General features: G+C 37.8%; 1 pseudogene; it reads left to right on the forward strand.

Annotated features, from left to right (window-relative positions):
* Positions 1 to 2,399: 2,399 nt before the first annotated feature.
* LOC122297194 lies at positions 2,400 to 3,780 on the forward strand (annotated as a pseudogene).
* Positions 3,781 to 14,705: the final 10,925 nt, after the last annotated feature.

Genomic DNA, 14,705 nt, shown 5'->3' on the forward strand with positions numbered 1-14,705 from the left:
ACTACTTGAAACACTTGAAGGAAATGAAGGTTGTTTTTGTTTAGCCAAATGACAAACTGTACAATGAGATTTATCCTTGGACTTTACATTAGGTACACTGGAATGAATTAAATTCATTCTTTGAGAAGATAAATGTCCTAATCTAAAGTGCCATAGGTCGAAATCTTGATGTACAGCAGCTTGGTTGACTCGAGTTATACTAGATGGGCTTGAGGATGGGATGGTGGTGCTGTCAGGTGGTGAAAGCAGTAGGTGATAGAGACCAGCTTGGACTTTAGCAAGTCCAATCGTCATCCATGAAGAGAGGACCTGAATAAAACAAAGATCATTTGAGAAAAACAGACAAGTGTCTGGTCTTTGAGTGAGTTTACTGACTGAGATGAGATTGAAAGCAAATGAGGGAACACATAGGACATCAGTAAGAAGGAGAGAATCTGAGATTTTAACAGTGCCAATGTGTGTGACTTGAGCCTTTGTGCCATTTGGAAGTTGTACAAAGGCTTGAATGCAGCAGGAAGAATTAGTAAAAAATGAGGTGGAGCACACCATGTGATCAGTGGCTCCTGTGTCCATGATCCATGGTGTGTTCTGAATGATATTATGCTGATCTTGTGAAAGAGCAGTGAGTTTTTCATGACTTGTGACATTGAAGAGAGAGGGTTTATGAGAAACTTTAGAACTGAAAAAAAAAATGGTGATTACCTGCTAGGTTGGAGTGGGATGTTGTTGAAGGAGCAGGTTCTGAGATAATTGGTGAGGGATGCACAGGTGATGGCAGGAGAGGTTTATTGTGTCCCGAGGTTAGCTGAGAGAATTGAGCATTTACAAGTGCCACAAGATGTTGTGCTTGTGCTTGAGAGAGGGTCAACTGAGAAGTACTTGGAGTAGGTGATGCTTGACCTGAAACAATAGTATGATCCACAATGGAACCACCAAGAGCAACCTGATTTGCAGAGTAAGCAACAGCAGCAGGTTTTCCAGAACCACCTCTAAACTTAGATTTGGTGAATTTGAAGGTGGGTGGAAAGCCTATTAGTTTATAGCACTTCTCCTTTATGTGTCCTATCTTTCCACAATGATCACAAACCAAATCTGTTTTGTCCTTTTTCTTTGAGAAGTTTTGATAAGTTAGTAAGGCAGATGGTTCTGTGGCAGGTACAACCATGTTTCTTGCTTGCCTTTGCCTCTCTTCTTGTAAAATAAGTGAGAAGGTTTTATCTAGAGAGGGCAAGGGGCTCAACAAGATAATTTGCCCTCTAACAGCATCATAGCTATCATTTAGACCCATTAGAAATTTAAAAACATAATCCCTTTGCTGAACTTCACCAATATTCTTTAAAGCATCACATGTACATAAACCACAAGAGCAGCAAGGGAGGGGTCTATAACTATGCAGTTCTTCCCAAATGGCATTAAGTTGGGTGAAGTAGTCACTTACAGAAAGATGACCTTGAACTATGCCACTAAGTTTGTGTTGAAGGTGATATATTCTTGCTTCATCAGGCTGTGCAAAGCGCTCTTTGAGTTTATCCCATACCTGTTTAGCTGAGGTCATGAAGAACACATTAGAGGCTATGTCCTTGGAAACAGAATTCAAAATCCAAGCAAGTAGGATATTGTTGCATCGTAACCAAGACACATAAGTGGGATCTGCAAGGTCAGGGGTGGTAATGGTGCCATCCAAGAAACCTGACTTGTTTTTGATTGAAATGGAAAGAAGAAAAGATCTACTCCAATAAATGTAGTTAGAGCCAGTCAAGGGTGGTGAAACAATGACAGTGTTTGCACTGTCACTGTGATGCAAGAAAAATGGGCTGTTAGGATCTTCTGTAGGAGAAGAAGATGAAGAAGAAGAGGTGGTCATAGCTTAATGAAAGGTGATCAAAAAATTGAGAAGGTATTGCAGGAAATTACTCCTACTCTGATAACATGTTAAAAACTGTTGAAAACAGAAAGTGAAAATGAGAGGAAACAAATGAAGAACAGAGTTTGACAGAGATTTGAGGAAGTTTGATTCTCATTGATCCTTTTGTCAATACAAAGGTCACATATATATACATTACAAAAAAGTAGAAAAGTAAAAGCTACTGAAAATCTAACTTTTGATTATCTACACAAGTACAAGCATCAATTCATAACTTTTTATGCACAACATGGTAAAGATCAGCTTTATGCATCGTGTCCCTCATACTTCTTTGTGTGCAGCCATGCATTTCCTCAACTGTGCCATCTTCTTTTCTGTGCCATCTCCTGTCTCCTTTTTGCTGCTGCTGCCATCTTTTTCTTTCCATGTATTGCAGCTTGCTTTATCAGCTTTATGCATCTCTTGAGTGTTGCAGTGTATTTCAGGCATGCTTTGGCTGCTGTCCTTGTGCATTTCTTGCTTGCATTTTATCTTGTTACATTGCATTCTGTAAGACCGGCCCAGCTCTGCATATTATATACATTCAGATCATCACATTACTTCGCCTATCTATCTATCTATCCATCAATGATGAAGACCATTTCACTCATGATCTCCGGCCTTGCCTTGGCCTCCTTTTTTCTCTTTGGTATGTCTCATGATCGATGATCGTTGTCCAAATTTCTTCAACGAAAATGGATTTGTTTTTTCTTTCTTTCTATTGAACAAGCTCTCTATTTCTCGTATGGTTGTCCTAGCTAGGCTTATGAATAATTATTAGTTACTGTCGGAGAACACGCATGTGATATACTTATCAAATCATAAAATGACATGCCTACCAAAATGGGTTGTTTACATAAGTACCATGTCATATTATATGCATATGTATCATGGTGATAAGCATGCATGTGTGATTTACGATCGAATTCATTTGCTGACATGGATATGTTGGCTTTATGTTCGACATATATGCATGGCGACAATGAATTATTTTGTTTGATGATGCATATATATGAATATTGCAGGTGCTCAATCCGCTAGAATAACTTTCACAAACAACTGTCCTAATACCATCTGGCCGGGTACCCTAACCGCTGATCAGAAACCTCAACTATCAACAACCGGATTTGAGTTAGCGTCCAAAGCATCCACATCACTTGATGCCCAAGCTCCTTGGAAAGGTCGTTTTTGGGCACGAACTGGTTGCACCACGAATGCCTCAGGAAGGTTCTCTTGCGCTACTGCGGATTGCGCCTCCGGACAGGTTGCATGCAATGGCAATGGTGCAGTCCCGCCGGCATCTTTGGTAGAAATCAACATAGTAGAGAATGGTGGTCAAGACTTTTATGATGTCAACCTTGTCGATGGCTTCAACCTGCCTGTTTCAGTGAGCACAGAAGGTGGGAGCGGTGAATGCAAGACCTCGAGTTGCCCGGCCAATGTGAATGCAGTTTGCCCAGCAGAGCTGCAACTAAAAGCCACGGATGGGAGCGTGATCGCATGCAAGAGCGCATGCACAGCATTCAATCAGCCACAATACTGCTGCACTGGCGACTTCAGTACCCCAGCAACATGTCCTCCCACGAACTATTCAATGATCTTCGAGAACCAATGCCCTCAAGCTTATAGCTATGCTTATGATGATGTGAACAGCACCTTTACCGCTCCGGTGCACCTAATTACGTTATCACTTTTTGCCCAGCTTGAAGTAATTCTTGAATATGAGATGATACCAAGAATTATGCATGCATGCATATTGCATGCGTTCTGAGCTTCTCTTTATAATTGTTATAATAATAATTGACTATGTAACAAATAACAATGAAGTTCATTACTACATATAGAAAATTCATAAATAAATGGGCAAATTATATAAATTTCTTGTGCTATTGATCTGTATGCAGCTAGGTACTCGATCCATCTTCACATGCAACCATATATTCATTCATAAGAGTACAATATAGTACAATTACTCCATCAGAATCTCTCTCATCATGTTTACATCGATTAAAATTAACCCATAACACGCGGTTTCTATCATTCTTACATATGAAGGTTCACGTACAACAGTACTTGAACCAACACTGGCTTTCTTGGTTTACCAATGACTCACTTAAGATTGTTTCTTTATTTTTATTTGTGAGCAAAGATCCGCGCCCGCACACAAAGATATATGCACACACACGGATACAAATGGTTGTTGTTAATTAAATGGATAGAAATCATTTTAAGGGAAAATTACTTTTCAAGTTTATGTGATTTCACTTTTTTAAAATTGGTACATTTGATATGATATTTGTAGGTATGAATTGTGAGAACGTCATGCAAATTTTATTTAAAAAATAGAGTCTAATAATTTTTACATTTTTTATTTTTTTAAAACGAGTTTCCGCAAACTAGATATTTATGGTTACTGTGAAGTTTCAATTGGCCCCTTTGTCAAGATTCCAGTACTCTGCTTTTGGAAAGGCTGACATGGACTTAGACGGTCACTTAAGCACCGGTTAGAAAACGACACGTGGAATAATTTGATAATATGTGCAATCAACGTTTAAAAGTTTTAAAATTAATGCAAAGTTAGCATGAATTGTGAAAAAAAATAAATTAAAACATCAATAAAAAGTTAACCATAACTATATATTGGTGATTAATTGTTCCAAATTTTCTAAGCCAGAGATACTAATTTCGAAAAAGTTGAAGCCACATGAGGGGATATCATGAACTGTAACTCTCTCTTATTTTAATTACAATAATTTTTTTTTATAAAAAAATGATAATAAAAAAGTTGAAAGAAATTATGAAAGATTTGGACATTTTTCTATATCTGGTCTTGGAAAGAAGTGTCGTCCGCCTAATTTTCCTTTAGCTTAATTGTCATATTTTTATCACTGTTTTCTAAATTGTGATGACATTTTATCGGTGTTTGTATCACCAAAAGTCATTATCGTATAGAATCTATAGATCCACATGGCTCCCCCAGAGTCAAATTTCTGGTTTCTCCACTATCTTCCAAGCCGGATGTGTTGAAATCCGTGCCTTGTTATCTTTGGCCTTCTTATTCCTCTCCGGTATGCCTCATTATCATTATCCAGATTTCTTCACGTTTTAGCATGAACTAAAACATTTGATCATTATCTGTTTTATCGGCGCTTCTAAATGTCAGAAATGAAACAGTTAATCGATCGGTTAGCTATTGACGTAGTTTTATTTTACTCGCGTCTACATACGCCAGTAAATTTCTTTCATCTTGGCATTTAGAGAATATATTATCGACGCTTATGTATTTTAAATACTGGTAATTGAGGGGTTTAAATCTGCAATCAGCCATCCATAAAATTTGAAAGAGTAATGTTACATAAAATCGTGAAGTGTACAAACGCCGCGTAATCGTTTTGAAAAAAAATGAGGTTTATAATTAAAAGAGTTAATTTTTTTTTTTATGTGGATCCTGTATTAATTCACTTTTTTTAAAGAGACTATACGGTGCTTACACAACTACGACTACAAATATCATTTCTTAATTTAAAAATAGTTACAATTAACTATTTTTTCTGTACCAAAATAGGCACACAGGAACAGAAACAATTTTATTTCACCGACATCTATCTTCTAGAAACCAAAAGAGTTTTTCGTTTCACAAAGCAACAAGCTGAAACTGGACATTAGATGTTTATTTAGTTTCCTTTGTTTTTGTTGAAAAAGTTGGGATATTGGGGGTGGTGTGAAAGGGAGGAGGATGGAGTTATGGAAAAAGGAAATGCTACAACATATATGGTAAATGCATGTGGAAAGCATGAGATCGATTGCGGACATAGAAAACAGGGTCCCAAAGGAGGTCGATGAAGAGGGAGAGCTTGCCGCTGGACACGTACATCTTCCACGTACTCCCAAAAGCCTTATATTTGAAGTGTCAGAGAATAACCATTTGGAAATCGAATTTTTTATTTGTGAAACATAAAAAGGCTATAATATTCTTAGAATGTTTTATTTTAATAAAAAGAGAAATACTGTAGTCACAAAACTATTAAATAAAAATAATCTTAAAAACTAATGTAGCTTGACGTGGTTCAATAGATTATAAAGTTATTTTTATTATAAAGTATATTTGATAAATCATATAAAGGTACATCAATTTGTGAGATTATTTTTATGTAATCCTTTTATAGCTGACTGACCACATAAAGTATATTTGACCTACTCTGATAAAAAATACTCATGATAAAAATTTTGCAAAACATGAGAAAATGATTAAGAAAATAAAAAAAAAAAATAGGATAATGAGCTTTTTCACTTTTATTTTCTTTCTAACATCTTATTGGGTTATTGATGTCACTTTGACAATAGGAAAAAATTTTAATCACATTAATATACAAGAAGATTAATATTTTCAATATAACTCTTACTTCTGATGTGACGCCCCCAAATTCCGTTTGGGATCGGCCGGACATTTGAAGCGTCGAGACATGCAACACAAGGTTACCTGCCCTCGTTCATGACATATAAGATGCAATATTCCTAACATGCATCTAACATTATGCAATATTCGCAGCGGATAATTTTTTTTCTTTAGCAATACTATGCACCAAATTGAAAATATCCCAATTGCTTAAAACATACTTCATACATAAAGACCCATTGAACAACTAAGATCACAATACTAGTCCAAAATGCTTATGATCCAAAAAGTACTAGAGACGCAACTCCATCGTACAAGTAGTAATTTAACTAATATATTAACATTAACGACGCACCGTCGTTCAGTCGACTGTGTCTAGTTGGTCAGCTCCTGATCCTCCTTCAGGTCCTGTAACAAGATCTACCATTCGGGGGGAATGGTAGTTGGGACTACCACAGTGAGATTTGATTACAAATCTCAGCAAGTTAACAAAAAACTTCCACACAGACTAATGATGCATGGATGACAGTAAAAGCATAAATGCATAATCAAATTCATAAGTAATTAAAACATAACTTAGCGTACAACATAGCATAATTGACATGACTTTAATTGAAACATGAACTGAACTTGACTTGACATAAACTTGATCTGAAACTTGACTTAGCATGAAAAATACATACTCCACAGTTGTTGTGGCCCTATGTATTCTACACAAACTTGACTTAACATGAAAAATACATACTTCACAGTTGTTGTGGCCCCATGTATTCTATGTATAAATACATACTCCACAGTTGTTGTGGCCCCATGCATTCTACACATCACAATGCAGTTAAATACATACTCCACAGTTGTTGTGGCCCCATGTATTCTACATAAACTTGACTTAACATGACAAATACATACTCCACAGTTGTTGTGGCCCCATGTATGCTACGTGTAAATACATACTCCACAGTTGTTGTAGCCCCATGTATTCCACACATCACAATTGTAGTTAAATACATACTCCATAGTTGTTGTGGCCCCATGTATTCTACATAAACTGAATGTACTCAAGATGAAACGTGACTGGAATACGAAAGGACTGAAGCCCTGACGTAACATAACGTGACTTGAACATAACTTGGAATACATGACCAACTTGAGATAGAAACATTTCGTAACATGGCATAACATATAACAGACAACATATTTAACATGACATACTTGTAATGTATAGTAATACATGACAGAATATATTATGTAACAGATAAAAATTGATGACAGAATAAATTCTGTATAATAGACATTACGTGATAACTTGGTATGGCATGACATATATGATAACATACATACATACACTGTAGTTCTTTTACTTAGCACACATACACAGTAGACTGCTAGTAAGTTAAAAGCTAACTTACCTCGATCTCCGCGTTTCTTATAAAACCTCAAGCGCGATCACGAGGAACTGTAATTAGTGATTCTAAAAGTTAGTACTAAATCACTAATAATTTGAAACATGGAAAAATACTAACTTAAAGAGTAAAATTTTCATTTTACTTTCTACATGTAGGAAAATGACTGTTTTACCCATAACTTAAGGATTTTGCATACTAACTCCAAAAGTCACCAAAATTTACATGCCTCATGTAAATTTTATCCTCAACTCAAATATCAATTTAGAAAAATTTAAAACTAATCACAACTATTAAAACTCCATAGGGCCGAAATTCTCATATGCTATTTCTATTGATTTTTGTTTCCAACTTGTTTTGATCAACCTTTTGATCTATGACCTATAAATATGTGATCTTCAAACAAAACCATCACATGGTTTAAAAAGATGTCCTAAAACATATATAAGCTTCTAATTCAAGATCACATGGTTAAAAATTAACCAAAACATAAATTTAGCCAAGAACATCCACACTTTGGCTTATCTGAATATCTCTTTACATAAAATTTCATATCTTTGAAACTAACATCAAATATCTTCAAAATAATAATATAACATGTATATAAGATGCTTAGGATCCTCCAATAAAATTATCAAAGTCATTAGAATAGGTTTAGACCACCAAAGAGTTAAACTTTCTCAAAACAGAAACTGTTTTTCCTCTTCCAGTTTCTAAGTTTCTAAATCTAAGAAAATCTTTCATCAAAACCTTTAATCATGCAAAAATCCTCAACCAATAGTCATATATACATGTTAAAGATACTCCATAAAAATTTCGGACCAATATCTATCCATTAGATTGGTCAAAAACTCCAAACTATAACATATTCTCCAGTTTATCTCCCAGAATGACCTTTTTATAGTTTACACAATATTTGACTGACCAAATGATCTTCAAATGGGGCAAATAAGATATCCATGTAAACTAGACTCAAAAAGGAACAACTTATATGAAGGAGATTTTATGATAAAACACTTACAACAGCTTCGAAATGGGCATGCAAAAGAACTCCTAAAAGCTGTCCGAGAGAGAGTGTTTGATATTCTTTTAAATAAACGTGTAAATGAAGATAAGTTTGTGGGTGATGGCTGGAGATGCTTATGGAAGAGATAAGGGAGATGATAAGGCTGGAGTTGAGAGTTGAGTGTGGTTTTCTCCTACCCAAAATATCTATAAAAGATTATCTCAAAATATTATATCCAATAATATCTATAAAAATCAGCTCAATATATTTTCCAAATGTGGAGTAGACTTGGAAGAGTAAGGTGGCTAAAATCTTTCTATGTGTATTTTAAATCTCTATTCTTAAGATATTTTCCAAATGTGTATTTTGCTTAGGTGTCATGATCTCACACCTTGATTTCCTTCACAATTCCATCTAATGGTTTCTCTTTGTGCCAAGTATCTAATACTATTCATTATGTGTGGTTAAGATCTTGCCAAGTGTCCAAATAAAATATCGCTAACCTAATTTGGACATTTCACACTGTGATTTTGAAAACACTGCGCTTAGTACATTTACCGAGGTTACTATTCACTCCAAAAATAAACGTAATAAACTTAGTACTGAAAAATCCTAAATATTCAATTAAGCCTAGTGGTGTAGACTATAATGTATTTTGACACTTTTAACTATCTCAAATAATTAAAATCGCATTTCTGGCACCATAGTGAGTGATAACACTAACTATGTTGACAGGCTAAAATTTATGCGATTAGTCGATTCGTGTAAACTTACAGAGTTTTCACGAGGTTCTTAAAGTCAATAGAAATTCTTTAATTGAATTTCTAGCGGGCTGTTACATCTGACACACATCAATAGTGTCGTATTAGCCCTATAATTCTTCCCCAACCTCACCCTTATTAGGCTTTTGGGTACAATTATTTGTTGTTTTGTATTAATTGGGAATAAGCTATAGTTCTTAAATTTGAGAAAAACATGGGGGAAATGAGAATTTCTTTTATGCCGATAAATCTATATTTAATTACATTTTCAAAAAAAAAAATCAATAAATGACTATTTTTCTACATTTGTATAAATGCTACTAATATAAACGCCGCAAAATCCTCTCTACTTTACTGACGTTTATGTAAACGCCGATAAAGATATATTTAATTACTGGCGTGAAAACGAAAAGTCGATAAATTACTAATTTTTGACAAATCTATAAGCGCCTCTAATATAAATGCTGCTAAATCCTCTCTACTTTACTGACATTTATGTAAACGCCGATAAAGGTATATTTAATTACGGGGTGAAAACAAAACGTCGATAAATTACTATTTTTTGACATATCTATAAGCACATCTAATATAAACGCCGCTAAATCCTTTCTACTTTATTAACGTTTATGCAAACGCCGACAAATGTATATTTAATTACTGGTGAAAAAATGAAATGTCAATAAATTTCTATTTTTCTTTGGCATATGTATAAGCACCGCTAATATAAACGTTGCTAAATCCTCTCTACTTTACCGATGTTTATGCAAATGCCGGCAAATATATATTTAATTACTGGCATTAAAACGAAACGTCAATAAAAGGCTATTGTTCTGGCATATCTATAATCGTTGGTAATATAAACGCCGCTAAATCATCTCTAATTTCTCGACGTTTATGCAAACGCCGACAAATGTAAATTTAATTATCAGCGTATAGGCATATGTGCCAATAATATTTTTATTGGCATTTATATAAAGGTCGGTAATATAAATGCCAGGAAATTGGCTTTTTTTTTGTAATGACATATAATACTATAGTATAATAACATTATGATTTGACACTAGTTAAATAATGATTACAAACATATAAAGAAAAAAATTAAGTGATAAAAAAAATTACAAACATATAAAGAAAAAAAACTTAGGGTTAAAACATAGATTAAAATTGATTTAGGATTTAGATTAGGCCCTTAGGGTTTGAATTAGGGTTTAGACAAAAAAAAAAAAAAAGTGGAGAAGTGGAGAGAAGGAAAGAAAGGCAGTCAGACCACAATCCTAAGTTGATACACAACAATTTGAACATGCGAGAAGTGGAGAAGGATAGCAAGGAACGGTGTCAGACTAAGACGGATAGTCGCTACTGCAAGTATCACCAGACAGGATCACACTGGACTGAAGATTGCACAACTATGAAGAAGAAGATGATTGAGCTAGCAGGGATGGGAGAGTTGGAACAAATGGTTGCAGAGCGCTCGAAACCCAGGAGGCACAAGGAGTTTGGATGTGATACCCAAAGAAGCAGCAGTCCTGATCGATGGCACCAATATTGAGTTGATGTCTACCAAGCAACAAGGACATTTACATTCATATTCATAATCATATCTACAGTTACTTAATTCTTATTGCATTCTACTGTGTTGTTATCTCTTGGTATAAAAAAAGTATACCGTAAGGTGGAAATTTGTGCAAAACCAAACGCCCATAGAAAAAGGGCATGGAGGTCACGCCACCCTTAAACACTTATGACAAGCCTTAGCAGCTTGCTGTGCTCTAGAAAAAAGGCATGGAGGTCATGAGACCGCGCCACCCTTGAAGACCTATAACAAGCCGTTTCTCCATTCAAGCCAAAAACATTGGTAGCGCAGGTAAAACAGGAAAGGTTTCGAAAGGATTACTTGAAAATAATCATCATAGACTTAAAAGTAAACCAAAAGTTATCTTGACAAGAGTTTATAAGATAAATTACAGGAGGTACAAAAGGAAAGGTAAAAATACATGAAGAATAAAGGAGTTAGAAGGTGTCATTTCCAGAGGGCGGCAGTAGTAGAGGGACACCCCCAAAAGCATTAGGCATCTCATCCGGCCTAAAGATGTCAACTCGGTGACATGTAGCTACCATAGGAAAAAATAAGCCCCAATCCAAAGCCGTAAGGTCAGTAGAAGGGTCGAGACCTGAGCCTCAGGATGCCAGCACCATAACTATAGGCAAATGCACGGTCCCTAGTTGCAGGGGCAAAGGTTAATTGGGCCCGCAGGAAGGCCAAAATTTAGCTTCTTGAGTTCCTCGTCTGAGTTCTTACGGCTCTCCTTATATTGTTGATGACGTTGCCTGAGCTTTGCCAAGGCCCTCTGTGCCTCTGAAATGTCAAAAGAGATAAGGCAGGTCCTCTCCATAGCAGCCACCAACTCTCGTGCCAGCGCTTGACTATGTTCCTACAAATGGGCCAGTTCCTTGTGAGCTGAGTCTAACTCCCTAGTGCTGGCAAGGAGGTCAGCGTTAAGGCAGGCGAATTTGGACAAAACCCTTTTGGGCATCGGAGAGTTGGGACCTAGCAGAGTCTTTTTATGATCTTAAAAACCTTGAGGTGAAGTCATCCTTGGCCTTTGCCTCTTGGGCACGGCTTACTTCATCAGAAGCCCAAGGGCTTCATTTTCAAGAATCTCCAGATCGCCGTGTAGGGAGTAGGAGTAGCCTTTTGACTGCTCTAGCAGTATTTCCAACTCCCTCTTCTTCTTGAAAAGCACCTCCATCTCCACCTTCTCTACCCTCCATTTCTCAAAGGCGACCATGGAAATATAACACAGCCTTCACCGTTCTCAAACTTCTCTTCCAGGTGGGCCTAGTCCACCATAATCCATGCCGCCAAGTAATTGATTCCCTAAATAAACGATAGGACACTCAGGTCAAAATTGCAAATGAGCAAACAAGGAAGAAGAACAAGTCCCATGGCGATATTACCTCAGAAACCTAGTCCCTAAGACAGCTAGCCATCTTAGTGGTGGCCTCAGCTAGGGAGTTGGTAGAAGAAGAGGAAGCACATGCATGGGTATCTCCAGCATTGATTTCTTCAGGAACACGAACACCCCTAGTAGAGAAATCCTGTCAGGTCTTGGTATTGAGTTTGCCATTCATTCTAAGGAACATCTAAGGCCCATAAGTGGGCGGGAAGCCCTGTTGTATGCCGGGTCAGCATCAATCAGGCGAGTGTCTTATCCCATCGCACCGCCCAAGCCCTTGAAAAGAAGGGACTCGGTATCCCCACCAAAAGATGGGGTGAAGAGGGAAGGAATGGAGAGGCACTCACCGCTAACATTTAGCGAAGGGATAGTGCCCTTAGAAACAATATGTGGCAGGGTCTTAAGGAGGGGAATGCTAGTCTCCACTTCTTCACGCACTTCCTCGTGGTGAGGAAGTATAAGACTTTCCCCAGATTTTCTATATGTGCAGGAACGGTATCCGCCTCTCTAGCTGGGGAGATTCTCATTGGCTCACCGTATACACTCCCAGCTGGGGAATGTATAAGACTTTCCACTATAGTGGGGCGAACTCCTTCACCCACGATAGGGACCAGATTGAGAGCGGCGACAACTTTAGCATCTAACTCACTTTCCCCCACCAAATCCTTGAACATGGGGAACTCGAAAGTGGGGTTGGATGCCAATGTGTGCACTTCTGGGGAGTTTCAAGCTGGAAGGTGGCAGCTAGGTCAAAAAGGACTAAGCAAGCCAAACTCTCAGCATCTTCCAGGCTAGGGGAGTGCGACCCCATGGGAGAGGTGCCAAGGATAGAGAGCGAAGTAATGATTGGCAGGTTGGATGCTTGAGTATGGTCACCCACTGAGGGCGTTAGAATCTTTCTTTGTTTTAGGGTAGGGGAAGGGGCGTCCTTAGAGCGACTTTTCTTCTTTTTCCTTTTTCTTCTTTTCCTTTTCTTTTCCCTTTTATTTCTTCTCCTTCTTGCTTTTCTTTCTTCTCAAGTTGTCCTTTCTTTTCTTTCTTCTCTTGCACAGCTTGGCCATCCTTCTTATCCTTTTTTGGGGATTTCTTTGGCGGAGATGTTAGAACTACAGCCAGATCAAGAATGATCACCCTTGAACATGGGAGCGATTGGGGGACAGCAGGAAGCGATCGATGTGGGCGGGGGTCAACAAGAAGTCAGTCTAAAGACTATCAGGATGAGCCTCAGCCTCGGAATGGACAATTTCAATTCAAGCCAGTTCTTGGTCAGACAGTAGCTCCATGCTCGCCCACAAACCCTTTTCATCAACAATTGGACCCCAATTAGCCTAATTGGAAAATCTCACTGGTGGGTTTCAAAGGCAGGAAACTCCCAGCCTTAGCCAATGATGTAGAAGAACTTATGTGTCCAGTTCTTTAGGTTGGAATATCAAGTTTCAAACTGGGCCAATGTCTCCCCTTTATCTTTCTTACAAAAGCTTATGACGTTACCTTTTGTAGTTGGCCTCAGGTTGTAGAAGGATAAAAACTCTCGAGCGGTCAAGTCGAGGTAGAATTCTCCAAGGGGCTCCAGGGCCATACGAAACATAATATAGGCGCAGAGAAAGGCACTTAACAATAAGGAGTGGAGCTGAGCAGGAGCTAAGTAGAAGAGGTCTAGGATGTCATGTAGAGGGCGACATAAGAGAAGCCTTAATCCGTGAGCCAACAGAGATACAGTCAGGGTGACCTTGCCTGAAAAACCCATGTTGTCGTAGCACCCTTGTGAGGGAATTTCCAGCACGACTGTATCGAGAATGCAATATTCTTCTTGAATCGGTGTCCAATCCCTTGAAAGTTGGGATATCCAAGACGTACGACGATTGTGTGTAGGTGACACATGCAGAGCTGCCACCATGTTCAGCCATGGGAAGAGGAGGTGAAGAGTAGCAAATGATCGAAGAGGATGGAACAAGCTAGAAAAAAGAAGAGTCAGAGAGAAAGCACGAGCAAAAAGACATAGAAATCGTACTAAAAGAGGGGAAAATGAAAAGCTCAAGGGAAATATATCTGAAAGATGAATTTGAAGGGTCAACCATTGTAGGCATCATGGCCTGACAAGGGAGCGGAATGGTAACCATTGCACGTAACCCCATAACCATCGACACGTCAGCAGTAAGTCATGAGTGTCCTTGTTTCTTGAAAACGGGAAGCGGCAGGATAAAATGGGACAGCAGGGTAATCGATGGTTTTGAAACATGCTCGGAGGTGGTTAGAAGGTCTGAAATGTGAAGGCCAAT

Source organism: Carya illinoinensis, chromosome 15, assembly GCF_018687715.1.
Source record: "Carya illinoinensis cultivar Pawnee chromosome 15, C.illinoinensisPawnee_v1, whole genome shotgun sequence".
Lineage (NCBI taxonomy): Eukaryota > Viridiplantae > Streptophyta > Magnoliopsida > Fagales > Juglandaceae > Carya > Carya illinoinensis.